General features: G+C 37.1%; 1 protein-coding gene across 6 annotated transcripts in view; it reads right to left on the bottom strand.

Moving 5' to 3' along the window:
- Positions 1-13,193, bottom strand: part of PGR (progesterone receptor) — a 112,302-nt gene that overhangs the window by 68,655 nt on the left and 30,454 nt on the right. The window lies entirely within an intron of this gene.

Raw genomic sequence — 13,193 nt, 5'->3', positions numbered from 1 at the left:
ATGGAATTTATTATTGGCAACATAGATTTACCTTTAAAATAAGAATTCTATATTACTTATGTTGACATAAGCACAAGTAAACACATTTCACTTTGGTTTGAGAGAAGTCACAACTTTTTCATGCCTTTCTTTGAAAAGGAGGGGGAAACGTAGTAAAATGGCAAGATAAATGAATATATATGTTTAACAGACAAAGAACAAGGAAGAGAAAGTTGGTATGGTATGATTCATGAAGCATGGGCTGGAGGCAACATGAGCCTGTGCTTATGGAGGCACTGCTTCCACCACAAACACAAACATTAAATAAAATATAACAAAAGCATGTTGTTTAATTACGGTCTAGAACAGAAAGGGGGGATGGCAATCCCAATAAGCCAGAAATTAAAAAAGAAAAAAGAGGGGTAAATTGGAATGGACTGTACAGTAGTCAAAAAAGGTTTCAGATCAGATAAAGGACCTAGGGGCCAAGACCTAGGGTTTAACACCCACAAGGGGCTGGGTAGTCCCTTGTAGCCTTGTAGCCTCAGTCCCACTGGGAAGAGTATAGGAACTGAACTCTATATAAAATGGAGAATCTCAAAATGTTGTCTTTCCATGAAAATTGGGCTAGAAAACACTACCCAGACTATGCTGATGAAGCCAGGAATTTGCCCAAAATTTTGGGTGGGGAGAGGAACCACCCATGACTAAAAACAAAATATACTAATATCTTGGCCTTTACGAGAGTTGATTTTCACCACCACATGATGTATGAACCTGTGCCAAGAAACAAATACTCGTCTAGGACCAATAAAACTCCTAGGATCCTGGGAGAGCCAAATGCAAAACTCAACTGTAAGGACAGGTACGCACATATGCAAAAAAAGAGACATACAAGACATAAATACAAGAATATGTATAGAAGCACTGTTTATAATAATCCCAAACTGAAAACCCCAATGATCATCTATAGAATAACGTATAAACAAACTGTTTTATTTTTTCAATGCATTATTATATAGTAATGAGAATAAATATCTAGCCTATGCAAAAATGTGGATGGGTCCATAAATATAATATGTAAAATAATAGAAACAGAAAAATACTATATGATTCCATTAATATAAAGTTCCCAGACAGTTAAAGCCATCTATAATGTTAAACATTGAGATGGTAGTTACCTATGGGGAGAGCCTCGAAGGGGTGTAAGAGGACTTCTGGGAAGTTAATGACTTGTAAATTGCTTGACCTGGATGATGATAGCCTCGTTTCATTTATTTAATGATAATTCATTAAGCTCTTCACCTATCTTTGAGCACTTTTCTAAAATTATTTATGCCAATTAAATTTTTTTTCTTTTTAAAAATAGTTCCACCTGAGAGGACAGATTAGAGGACACCTGATTCAACAGAGGGAGAGTGGGAGTCTGTATAGGGCCAACCATTTGATGTCCAGAGACAGCGCAGTAGTAAGAAGAGAGAAGAGAGTTAACACCTGTCCACAGAGAAGAGAGGTTATCACCTACATTATAGGATTACAGTTGGATCTTTCCAGTGAAATACCCCAAGAGTTCCACCAAGTATCTTGCTAGAGAAATAGCCAGCTATAGTCATCCACCAAACACAGAAAACTCCAGTGATAGTCATGTATGTACCTATCAAGTACAACTGTACCCCTCCTTTTATCCCCTCTCTTCCCTATGCATTTACATTGAAAGGGTCAAAATCAGCTGTTAAGAGGTCTTAGGAATGTGACCATGGTAAACACAGGAGAAGGGGATCTTATCAGTTCTCTGTAACTTCAGGCCCCCAGCAGTACTGAGCTCTAGCAAAGGAGAAAAGCCCTAAATTAGGTGAGAGTTTGGAATTTTAACTATCATGCTGGCCTGTGCATTTTGATCACTGAAATGAGACTTTTTTTTAAATTAAAAACTATGGGAATGGACCAAGATTTCATAGAGAAGATGGAACAACTAGCCCATAGATGTGCTGTTGTTAGAGGTCATGCTATGTTGGCATTGTGAAAATGTGTGTGTGAAAACACACATACAAATACATAAACATATGGATAAAAAGAATAGCATAATTATTTTAATATTGTTATAAATAAAACTGTAAACCAGCGCTTCTCAACTAGAGATATTTTTGCTCCCTTCCCCTAAACTACCTCTGGAACATTCTGCAATGTCTCGGGACAATTTTGGTTCACACAACTGAGGGGTAGATGCTACTGAGGCCAGGGATGCTGTTAAACCTCCTACAATGCACAAGAAAGTCCCCAAAACAAAGAATTAACGGGCTCCAAATGTCAGCAGTGCCAATGTTGAGAAACTCTAGTGTAAACTCATGATTGCCCCAACTTTTTTAAAAAAAATGTGTTTTCCAGGTTGGTCCACTCAAAATGCCTAAAAGCAAACACAACCACACCAGCAATAAACACTGGGATCCAGGCTGCTGTGTCTAATATCATTTTCATCTGAAAGGAACCAGAGCTCCTTGGAGGAATGGCTGATCTAGGACTGTGGCAGGAAATGTACAAGCTGAACCTGTGATACTTTGTTGTGAATTATTTTGATGTTAGTGAGGGTTAATAAAACAGTGTCAAACCACACTGACCAAAGACAATATGAACATCAAAAAGAATTTATTTCAAGTGATTAAAACATACTGACTATATAAAAAGCCATTAGTACATAATGGCATGTAAGAAAGGAAAGAAGAAGAGAAAGAAACAAAACATACCATTGGAAACTACAGGAGGGTGCTAAGGCACAAACTCATTACTTTGAAAATTGATAATCAAAGGGAAATAATCAAGCATCTACTGGGACTTCCAGTATTTTTTTTAAAGATTTTATTTATTTATTTGACAGAGACAGACAGCCAACGAGACAGAACACAAGCAGGGGGAGTGGGAGAGGAAGAAGCAGGCTCCTAGTGGAGGAGCCTGATGTGGGGCTCGATCCCAGAAGGCTGGGATCACGCCCTGAGCCGAAGGCAGATGCTTAATGATTGTGCCACCCAGGCGCCCCAGGACTTCCAGTATTTTAAGATTACTAAATTACCCTTTGGAAGAGAGAAAGAACTATAAAAAAAGATTTATAGCTGATACAATCAGAAGGAATAAGAGAAATAGAAAATCATCCTTTTGCAATCCCTAAGGAAATGGTGACCACTTGTCATGCCTGAAAAGACAATTAAAATACTCCCCTATTTTTCAACTGCATATCTGCATTATGCCACATTTTCTTCATATGCTTCTACCAAAACAACATATTGCAACAGGCTGACTACAGGCACAGATATGAGATACAGCTGCATTCCATTAAGGCAGACATTAAAATGACTTGTAAAAATGTAAAACAATGTCACACTTTTCATTAAAATTTTTGGTCTGGAAAATGAACATCAAATGGGTTTGTTATTTTTTAAATGACTTAATAAGAAGTTTCAAAAACTTACCATTTTAAATTTATAATATGATAAATATTGAGAGATATAATCTACATAAACAAAAACTCTTTGGGCTCTTAATAATTTTTAAGCATGTAAAAGAAAGGGGTCATAAGTCTGAGAGCCACTGGCCTGCACATGATTCTTGTCAAAATGTTTAACCTGAATCTAATTGTGTGGGGGGAAAAAAAAACACAAAACAGACAAATCCAGATTGTGGGAATTTCTACAAAACAGCTGGCCTGGACTCCTCAAAAGTGTCAATGTCCTGAAAAACAAAAAGAGGTGGGAGGATCTTTTTAGATTAAAGGAGAAGAAAAAGACTTACTAACCAAAGGAAATACATAGTTCTTGATAGATTCTTCATGAAAACATAACCTATACAGGACTTTTTGGGAACAAATGGGGAAATCTGAATATTGGGTATATATTAGATAATATCAGTGTATCAATATTAAATTTTCTGGTGTGATACCAGGGTTATTTTGCAGAATGTTCTTGTCTTTAGGAGATATGTTCTGAAATTTTGAGAGGTAAAATATGATGCCTGCAATTTACTTTCATAGAGCTGTGTATAGATATCCATTATATTATTCTTTCAAATTTTATGGATGTTTTCTAGAAGGCAGAATTTTCTGAAGACACAAGTAAAATGAGATAAAGGCTTGGACTAGTTTTCCACATTAGTGAATCTGGGGCTGGTTATGTAAAACTGGAACAAAGACAGATGGGAACAAAGACTATCTGACAGTGTGAAAGGTAGCTGGATAATAATGAAGCACTAAGTTTTAAAGTATCTTCATATAAGATCCAAGGTTTGTTTGTTGTTGTTGTTGTTTTGGTTTTGTTTTTGTTTTGTTAAAGTGAAGGAAAAGGTAGGTGGGGAGGGGGAGAAAGAAGAAAACAATTTTTTTTAAAGTAGGTCCCATGCCCAGTGTGAAGTCCAATGCAGGGGGATTAAACTCATGATCTTGAGATCAAGACCTGAGCTGAGATCAAGAATTGGATGCTTACCCCACTGAGCCACCAGGTGCCCCAGGGAAAAAAAATTATTGAGTACCCTATGGGCCAATATATTAGGAATTTAACTGTCTTATTTCATGTAATCCTTATAACAAGATAGATACTACATAAGTATTCAATGTTTCCAAGGGGAAAATGACTAGTAAGGTACATGGAAGTACCTAAAGATAAAGTAGACATAAAGAGTCTTCATCTGAGAACAAAGAGGGAACAGAATATGTCCCTTAAGAACAGACATGGGCACTGGGCATCAGACACGAGCATGTGACACCTGAAAGGGGCTGCTTGAGAGTTACATCACACTGGCAGGCAGCAAGGGCAGAGAATGGCATGGCACCACACATCTCTTACACAAGAATGCTGCTAAGCTTCATCCTGAACCAGAGGCCACCCTAAGAATACAATTTCTCTCAAGTATCAGGCAGACACGTACTTTAGAAGTTGGGCATACTCCTAAACCCTAACACATAAGTGAGAATATGTGTTACTTTCATCCAAGAATTATAATTCATCCTGATAGAATTCTTGCCAATCCCAAAATTTAGTGCTTCAAAGAAGAACTCTAAGGACAGCCCAATTTTTATTTCATGGTAATGAACTAGTTTTTTTCCTCCCCTGTTTAAACTCATGTACAATCTTTTCTATGTAAAATTAAAAATGTGTACAATATATGAAAAGGTGAACCCTTTTGATATACAGAGTAAAGTTTTTATTCAACTTTTAAATCTACTTTTATCCAAATTCTACCACCTATTAATTAGAAGACCTTGAATAAATCATTGAACTTCTTGATGCTTCATTTTCCTCATCTATAAAATAATGGTTCAAAAGTTATTTGAGAGTTAAATAAAATAATCTGTTAAAATATGTGGGGCTCCTGGGTAGCTCAGTCAGTTGAGCACCACACTCTTACTGATTTTGGCTCAGGTCATGATCTTGGGGTCCTGAGATTAAGGCACCCCTCCCCTCTGAGCCCAGCAGGGAGTCTGCTTCTTTCCCTCTCCCTCTTCTGCTCCAACCCCTGCTCACGCACACTCTCTCTTTCTCACTCTCTCTAAAATAAATAAATAAATCTTAAAAAATACATAGCACTAGACAAAGAATAAATGCTTAATGGGTAGAAATTAGGACAGTTCAATAAACAGATATTTACTGAATATCTTCCATGTCTTGACATTGTTCTAGGTGCTAATGATAAGATCCCAGGAGCTTACTTTCCATAATCAGTTAATACTTTTGCTTAACTTGTTTTCTAGTTTATTCTTCAGAAACACTGATTATGTATGCGCTGAATATCTACTCTCTATTAATCATATCTGTTGTTAACAGCACAGTGATAAGACCACACACTTAATAGTCAGACATACTGTTACTCAAATTCTAGTTCTTACACTAGCTATACTTTGAGAAAATTATCTAAGTCTTACTTTTCCCACTTTTAAAATGGAAATGAAGATAAACACTATATAAGGCTGTTATATGGATTAAATAAGTTAGATAAAATATTTAGCACACTGGTACATAGTAAACCCAACAAATTATAGCTTAAAATTTTCATCAATTTGTCCTTTTTCCTTCTTTGTGAAGTAATGCCTTAAATATGAACTCCACACAACTTATTTTATTCTATTTCTGGTTCCCAGTATAGATTTTAACTCTGCTATTACATTTTTCGATCTCACTGTTGTATTTTCTTATCTCATCCAGCTATGTTTTCATCTTACCTAGTTCATTCCTATGACATGTGTTCTTGTTTCACAGATGCCATCAACTTTTATTTAATAACTCAAAGCAGATTCTTACCCAAATATTTCTTCTGTTTCTTTTAGCAAATCAATTTTAAGTATGCCTTTTCCTAAAATCAGATCTATCTATTAATGATGAGGTGTTCAATCAAATACTTGACAAGATTCTAGTGGGAGAATGTGACTGTTCAGTGGCAGACTGGCAGTCACCAAAGTTCAGTACATTTAGGACATTTACCAAACCTGGAAGTTGGAATGAGTTGGATGAGTGAGGAATGTCAGGAAATGGAATTAGAGAGGAAAGAGCTAATTACAAAGATCCTGAGAGATGGCCTGGATTGTCAGGACACTAGTGAAACTAGTAACCAGAGGGGTAATAGGACTAGTAAGTACAACTGCAACTTTTTACCTAAACATACTTGTTTTTGAAATGCAGCCTACCACTATGCTTCTATAGATAACATTCTTTCTTGACAAAATGGTGACAAAATGTTGGTATAGTTATTTTTCAGAGACTCAAGTCTACACCAAGAAACTACCAGAGCCGGTAAGGACCACTGACATCTTCAAGTATGCACAAGTATCTGATGGATGAACTTTTGACATAGAAGGACCTAAAACTCCACCCTTGGATCATGCCAAGGATGTCATTTTCTGGTAATGCCTCAAGTGAAGATGTATGTAGAATATCTGTGTGGGCACAGACAACAATCTTCAATCCTTCCCTATTTATTAATGTCCTTTATCTGACTTTTTAAATTTTAATTTTATTTAAATTCAATTAATTAACATATAGTATATTATTAGTTTCAGAGGTAGAGTTCAGTGATTCATGACTTGTATATAACAGCCAGTACTCATTATATCACATGTTTTCCTTAATGCCCATCACCCAGTTACCCCATCTCCCCACCTACCTCCCCTCCAGCAACCCTCAGGTTGTTTCCTATAGTTAAGTGTCTCTTACGGATTGTCTCACTCCCTGATAGCATCCTGTTCTTTTTTTCCCTCCCTTCAACTATGATCCTCTGTTTTGTTTCTTAAATTCTACACATGAGTGAAATTACATGATATTTGTCATTCTCTGATTGACGTATTTCCCTTAGGATATCCTCTAGTTCCACCCATGTCATTGCTAATGCCAAGATTTCTTTTTTTTTTTTTTGATGGTTGAGTAATATTCCACTGTATGTACATATACCTCAACTTCTTTATCCATTCATCTGTTGATGGACATCTGGACTTTTTTCATAGTTTGGCTATTGTGACATGGCTGCTATAAACATTGGGGTGCAGTTGCCCGTTTGGATCACTACGTTTTTATTTTTGAGGTAATACCTAGTAGTGCAATTGCTGGGTCATAGGGTAGTTCTAATTTTAACTTTTAAGGACCCTCCATCCTGTTTTCCAGAGTGGATGTACTACCTTGCATTCCACCAGCAGTGTAAGAGGGTTCCCCTTTCTCTGCCAACATTTCTGCTTCCTGAGTTGTTAATTTTAGGCATTCTGACAGGTGTGATGTGATATTGTGGTTTTGATTTATATTTCTCTGATGCCGAGTAATATGGAGAATTTTTTCATGTATCTGTTGGCTATCTGTATGTCTTTGGAGAAATGTCTGTTCATGTCTTCTGTTCATTGCTTGACTGGATTTTTTTTTTTTTGGTTGTTGAGTTTGATGAGTTCTAGAAAAATTTCTGATACTAGCCTTTTATCTGATAAAACATTTGCAAATATCTTCTCCCATTCTGTAGGTTGCCTCTTAGTTTTGTTGACTATTTCCTTTGCTGTGCAAAAGTTTTTACCTTGATGAGGCCCCAATAGTTCATTTTTGCTTTTGTTTCTCTTGCTTTTAGAGAGGTATCTAGGAAGAAGTTGCTGCGAGCAAGGTTACAGGGGTTGTTGCCTGCGTTCTCCTCCAGGATTTTGATGGATTCCTGTCTCACATTAGGTCTTTCATCCATTTTGAATTTATTTTGTGTATGGTGTAAGAGAATGGTCCAGTTTCATTCTTCTGCATGTACCTACCCAATTTTCCCAACACCATTTGTTGAAGAGACTGACTTTTTTCCATTGGATATTCCTTCCTGCTTTGTCAAAGATTACTTGTCCATAGAGTTGAGGGTCTGTTTCTGGGCTCTCTATTCTGTTCCATTTATCTATGTCTGTTTTTGTGCCAGTACCATACTGTCTTGATGATTACAGCTTTGTAACATAGCTTAAAGTCCGGAATTGTGATGCCTTCAGCTTTGGTTTTCCTTTTCAACATTAATTTGCCTATTCAGCAGGGTCTTTTGTGGTTCTATACAAATTTTGGGATTGTTTATACAGCTCTATGAAAAATGCTGATGGTATTTTGATAAGGATTGCATTGAATGTGTGGATTCCTTTCGGTGGCATAGACATTTTCACAATATTTGTTTTTCCAATCCATGAGCACGGAATGTTCTTCCATCTCTTTGTGTCTTCCTCAGTTTCTTTCACAAGTGTTCTATAGTTTTTGGAGTACAGATCTTTACCTCCTTGTTTAGGCTTATTCCTAGGTATCTTAGGGTTTTGGGTGCAGTTATAAATGAGATTGATTCCTTGATTTCTCTTTCTTCTGTCTCATTGTTAGTGCATAGAAATGCAACTGGTTTCTATGCACTGATTTCATATCCTGCCATGTTGCTGAATTCCTTCATGGGTTCTAGCAATTTTGGGGTCAAGCCTCTTGGGTTTTCCACATAGAGTATCATGTCATCTGTGAAGAGTGAGAGTTTGACTTATTCTTTGCTGATACAGAGGTCTTTTATTTCTTTTTGTCTTCTGATTGCTGAGGCTAGAACTTGTAATACTATGTTGAACAACAGTGGTGGTCATGGACATCCCTGTCATGTTCCTGACCATAGGGGAAAAGCTCTGTTTTTCCCTTTGAGAATGATATTCACTGTGGCCTTTTCATATATAGATTTTTATGATATTGAGGTATGTTCCCTCTATCCCTACACTGTGGAGAGTTATTTTTTTATATAATTTTTTTCATATTATGTTAGTCACCATACAGTACATCCCAGGTTTTGATGCAAAGTTCCATGATTCATTACTTGTGTATAACACCCAGTGCACCCTGCAATATGTGCCCTCCCTAATACCCATTACCAGCTTATCCCATTCCCCCACCCCCATCAGCTTTGAAGCCCTCAGTTTGTTTCCCAGAGTCCATAGTCTCTCATGGTTCATTCCCCCTTCTGTATATCCCCCTTTCTTCTTCCCTTTCTTCTCTTACCGATCTTCCTACATCTTATGTTCCATAAATGAGTGAAACCATATGATAATTGTTTTTCTCTGCTTGACTTATTTCACTTAGCATTAATTTCCTCCAGTCCTGTCCATGTTGCTGCAAATGTTCTGAAATCATTCTTTTTAATGGCTGAGTAATAGTCCAGTGTATATATGGACCACATCTACTTAATCCAGTCATATGTTGAAGGGCATCTCGGCTTCTTCCATGATTTAGCTATTGTGGACACTGCTACTATGAACATTGGGGTGGATATGGCCCTTCTCTTCACTATATCTGTATCTTTGGGGTAAATACCCAGTAGTGCAATTGCTGGATCATAGGGTAGCTCTATTTTTCACTTTTTAAGGGACCTCCACACTGTTTTCCAAAGTGGCTGTACCAACTTGATTTCCCACCAACAGTGTAAGAGGGATCCCCTTTCTCCACATCCTCTCCAACATTTGTTGTTTTTTGCCTCATCCATTTTTACCATTCTAATTGGTGTAAGGTGGTATCTCAAGGTGGTTTTGATTTGAATTTCCCTAATGGCTAATGATTTTGAACATTTTTTCATGTCTCTGTTAGCCATTTGTATGTCTTCATTGGAAAAGTGTCTGTTCATATCTTCTGCCCATTTTTTGATTTGATTATTTGTTTCACGTGTATTGAGTTTGAGAAGTTCTTTGAAGATCTTGGATACCAGTCTTTTATCTGTAGCATCATTTGCAAATATATTCTCCCATTCCGTGGGCTGCCTCTTAGTTTTTTTGACTGTTTCCTTGGCTGTGCAGAAACTTTTAATCTTGATGAAGTCCCATAAATTCATTTTATCTTTTGTTTCTCTTGCCTTTGGGGATGTATCATGAAAAAGGTTGCTTTGGCCGATGTCGTAGAGGTTGCTGCCTATGTTCTCCTCTAGAATTTTGATAGATTCCTGTCTCACATTGAGGTCTTTCATCCATTTGGAGTTTATTTTTGTGTATGGTGTGAGATAGTGGTCAAGTTTCATTCTTTTGCATGTAGCTGTCCAATTTTCCCAGCACCATTTATTGAAGAGACTGTCTTTTTCCCACCGGATGTTTTTTCCTGCTTTATCAAATATTAGTTGCCCAAAGAGCCGAGGGTCCATTTCTGAGCTCTCTATTCTGTTCCATTGGTCTATGTGTCTGTTTTTGTGCCAGTACCATGCTGTCTTTGTGATCACAGCTTTGTAGTACAGCTCGAAATCCGGCATTGTGATGCCCCCAGCTTTGTTTTTCCTTTTCAACAGTTCCTTGGAGATTCGGGGCCTTTTCTGTTTCCATACAAATTTAAGGACTGTTTGTTCCAGTTCTTTGAAAAATGTCCTTGGTATTTTGATCGGGATAGCATTGAAAGTGTAGATTGCTCTGGGTAGCATGGACATTTTAACTATGTTAATTCTTCCGATCCATGAGCATGGAATATCTTTCCATCTTTTTATGTCTTCCTCAATGTCTTTCAAGAGTGATTTATAGTTTCTAGAATATAGGTCCTTTACGTCTCTGGTTAAGTTAATTCCAAGGTAACGTATGGTTTTTGGTGCTATTGTAAATGGGATGGATTCCCTATGTAAGTTCTAGTAGTTTGGGGGGTGGAGTCTTTTGGGTTTTCCATATAGAGTATCATGTCATCTGTGAAGAGAGAAAGTTTGACTTCTTCTTTGCCGATTTGGATACCTTTTATAACTTTTTGTTGTCTCATTGCTGTTGAAAGGACTTCTAGCACTATGTTGAATAATAATGGCAAGAATGGACATCCTTGTCCTGTTCCTGATTTAAGGGAAAGGTTTCCAGCTTTTCCCAATTGAGAATGATATTTGCTGTAGGCTTTTCATAGATGGTTATTATGAAATTGAGGAATGTACCCTCTATCCCTACACTCTGAAGGGTTTTAATCAGGAAAGGATGCTGTATTTTGTGAAATGCTTTTTTTTGCATCAATTGAGAGGATCATATGGTTCTTGACTGTTTTCTGGTTGATATGATCTATCACATGGATCGATTTGTGAGTGTTGAACCACCCTTGCATCCCAGGGATGAATCCCACTTGGTCATGATGGATAATCTTTTTAATGTACTGTTGGATCCTATTAGCTAGGATCTTGTTGAGAATTTTGGCGTCCATCTTAATCAGAGATATTGGTCTGTAATTCTCCTTTTTGATTGGATCTTTGCCTGGTTTGGGGATCAAGGTAATACTGGCCTCATAGAATGTGTTTGGTAGTTTTCCTTCTGTTTCTATTTTTTGAAACAGCTTCAGGAGAATAGTTGTTATTTCTTCTTTGAATGTTTGGTAGAATTGCCCAGGGAATCCGTCAGGCCCTGGACTCTTGTTTTTCTGGAGGTTTTTTTTTTTTTTTTTATCACTGCTTCAATCTCTTCATAATTAATCGGTCTGTTTAAAAAATCAATTTCTTCCTGTTTCAGTCTTGGTAGTTTATAGGTTTCCAGGAAGGCATCCATTTCTTCCTGTTGTTTAATTTATTGGCTTAAAGCTGTTAATAAAAGTTTCTAATGATCCTTCCTATTTCATTGGTGTTGGATGTGACCTCTCCCCTTTCATTCATAATTTTATTAATTTGGGTCCTTTCTCTATTCTTTTGGATAAGTCTGGCCAGTGGCTTATGGATCTTATTTATTCTTTCAAAGAACCAGCTTCTAATTCTGTTGATCTGCTCTACTGTGTTCCTGGTTTCCAATTCATTGATCTCTGCTCTAATCTTGATCACCTGCCTTCTCGTGCATGGTTTAGGCCTGTTCTTCTGTTCCAGCTCCAGCTTCTTGAGGTGAGAATATAAAAACTGCATTTTAGATTTTTCTATTCTTTTGAGTGAGGCTTCGATGGCTATGCCTTTTCCCCTTAGGACTGCCTTTGCAGTTTTCCATAGGTTTTGGACCATTGTGTTTTCATTCTCGTTGGTCTCCATAAATTGTTTAAATTGATTTTTAATTTCCTGGTATACCCAATCATTCTTGAGCAGGATAGTTCTTAGTTTCCAAGTGTTTGAGTTTCTTCCAAATTTTCCTTCTGATTGAGTTCCATTTTCAAAGCATTGTGGTCTGAGAATATGCAGGGAACAATTTCAGTCTTTTGGTATCGGTTGAGTCCTGTTTTGTGACCCAGTATATGGTCTATTCTGGAGAAAGTTCCATGTGCATTTGAAAAGAATGAGTATTCTGTGTTCTGGGGTGTAGTGTTCTGTATATATCTATGAGGTATCTACGAGGTCTAGTATGTCATTCAAAGCTCTTGTTTCTTTACTGATTTTCTGCTTAAGTGATCTATCTATTGCTGATACTAGAGTGTTGAGGTCCCCTACTATTAATGTATTTTTATCTATATGCCTCTTTATTCTGGTTAAGAGTTGGCTTATGTATCTTGCTGCTCCCCTGTTGGGGGCATATTTATAATTGTCATATCCACTTGTTGGATACATCCCTTAAGAATAATATAGTGTCCTTCTGTATCTTTAACTACAGACTTTAGTTTAAAATCTAATCTGTCTGATATGAGAATTGCTACCCAGCTTTCTTTTCAGGTCCATTGACATGAAAAATTATTTTCCATCCCTTCACTTTCAGTCTGGATGTATCTTTAGGTTCAAGATGAGTTTCTTGTAGACAGCAAATGGATGGGTCATGTCTTTTTATCCAATCTGCAACCCTGTGGTGTTTTATGGGAGCATTTAGGCAATTCACATTGAGAGTG

The sequence above is a fragment of the Ursus maritimus genome, unplaced genomic scaffold (genome assembly GCF_017311325.1).
Source record: "Ursus maritimus isolate PB19 unplaced genomic scaffold, ASM1731132v1 scaffold_16, whole genome shotgun sequence".
Lineage (NCBI taxonomy): Eukaryota > Metazoa > Chordata > Mammalia > Carnivora > Ursidae > Ursus > Ursus maritimus.
Note: the sequence above shows the minus strand (reverse complement) of the source record. Positions and strands in the feature narration are given on the sequence as shown.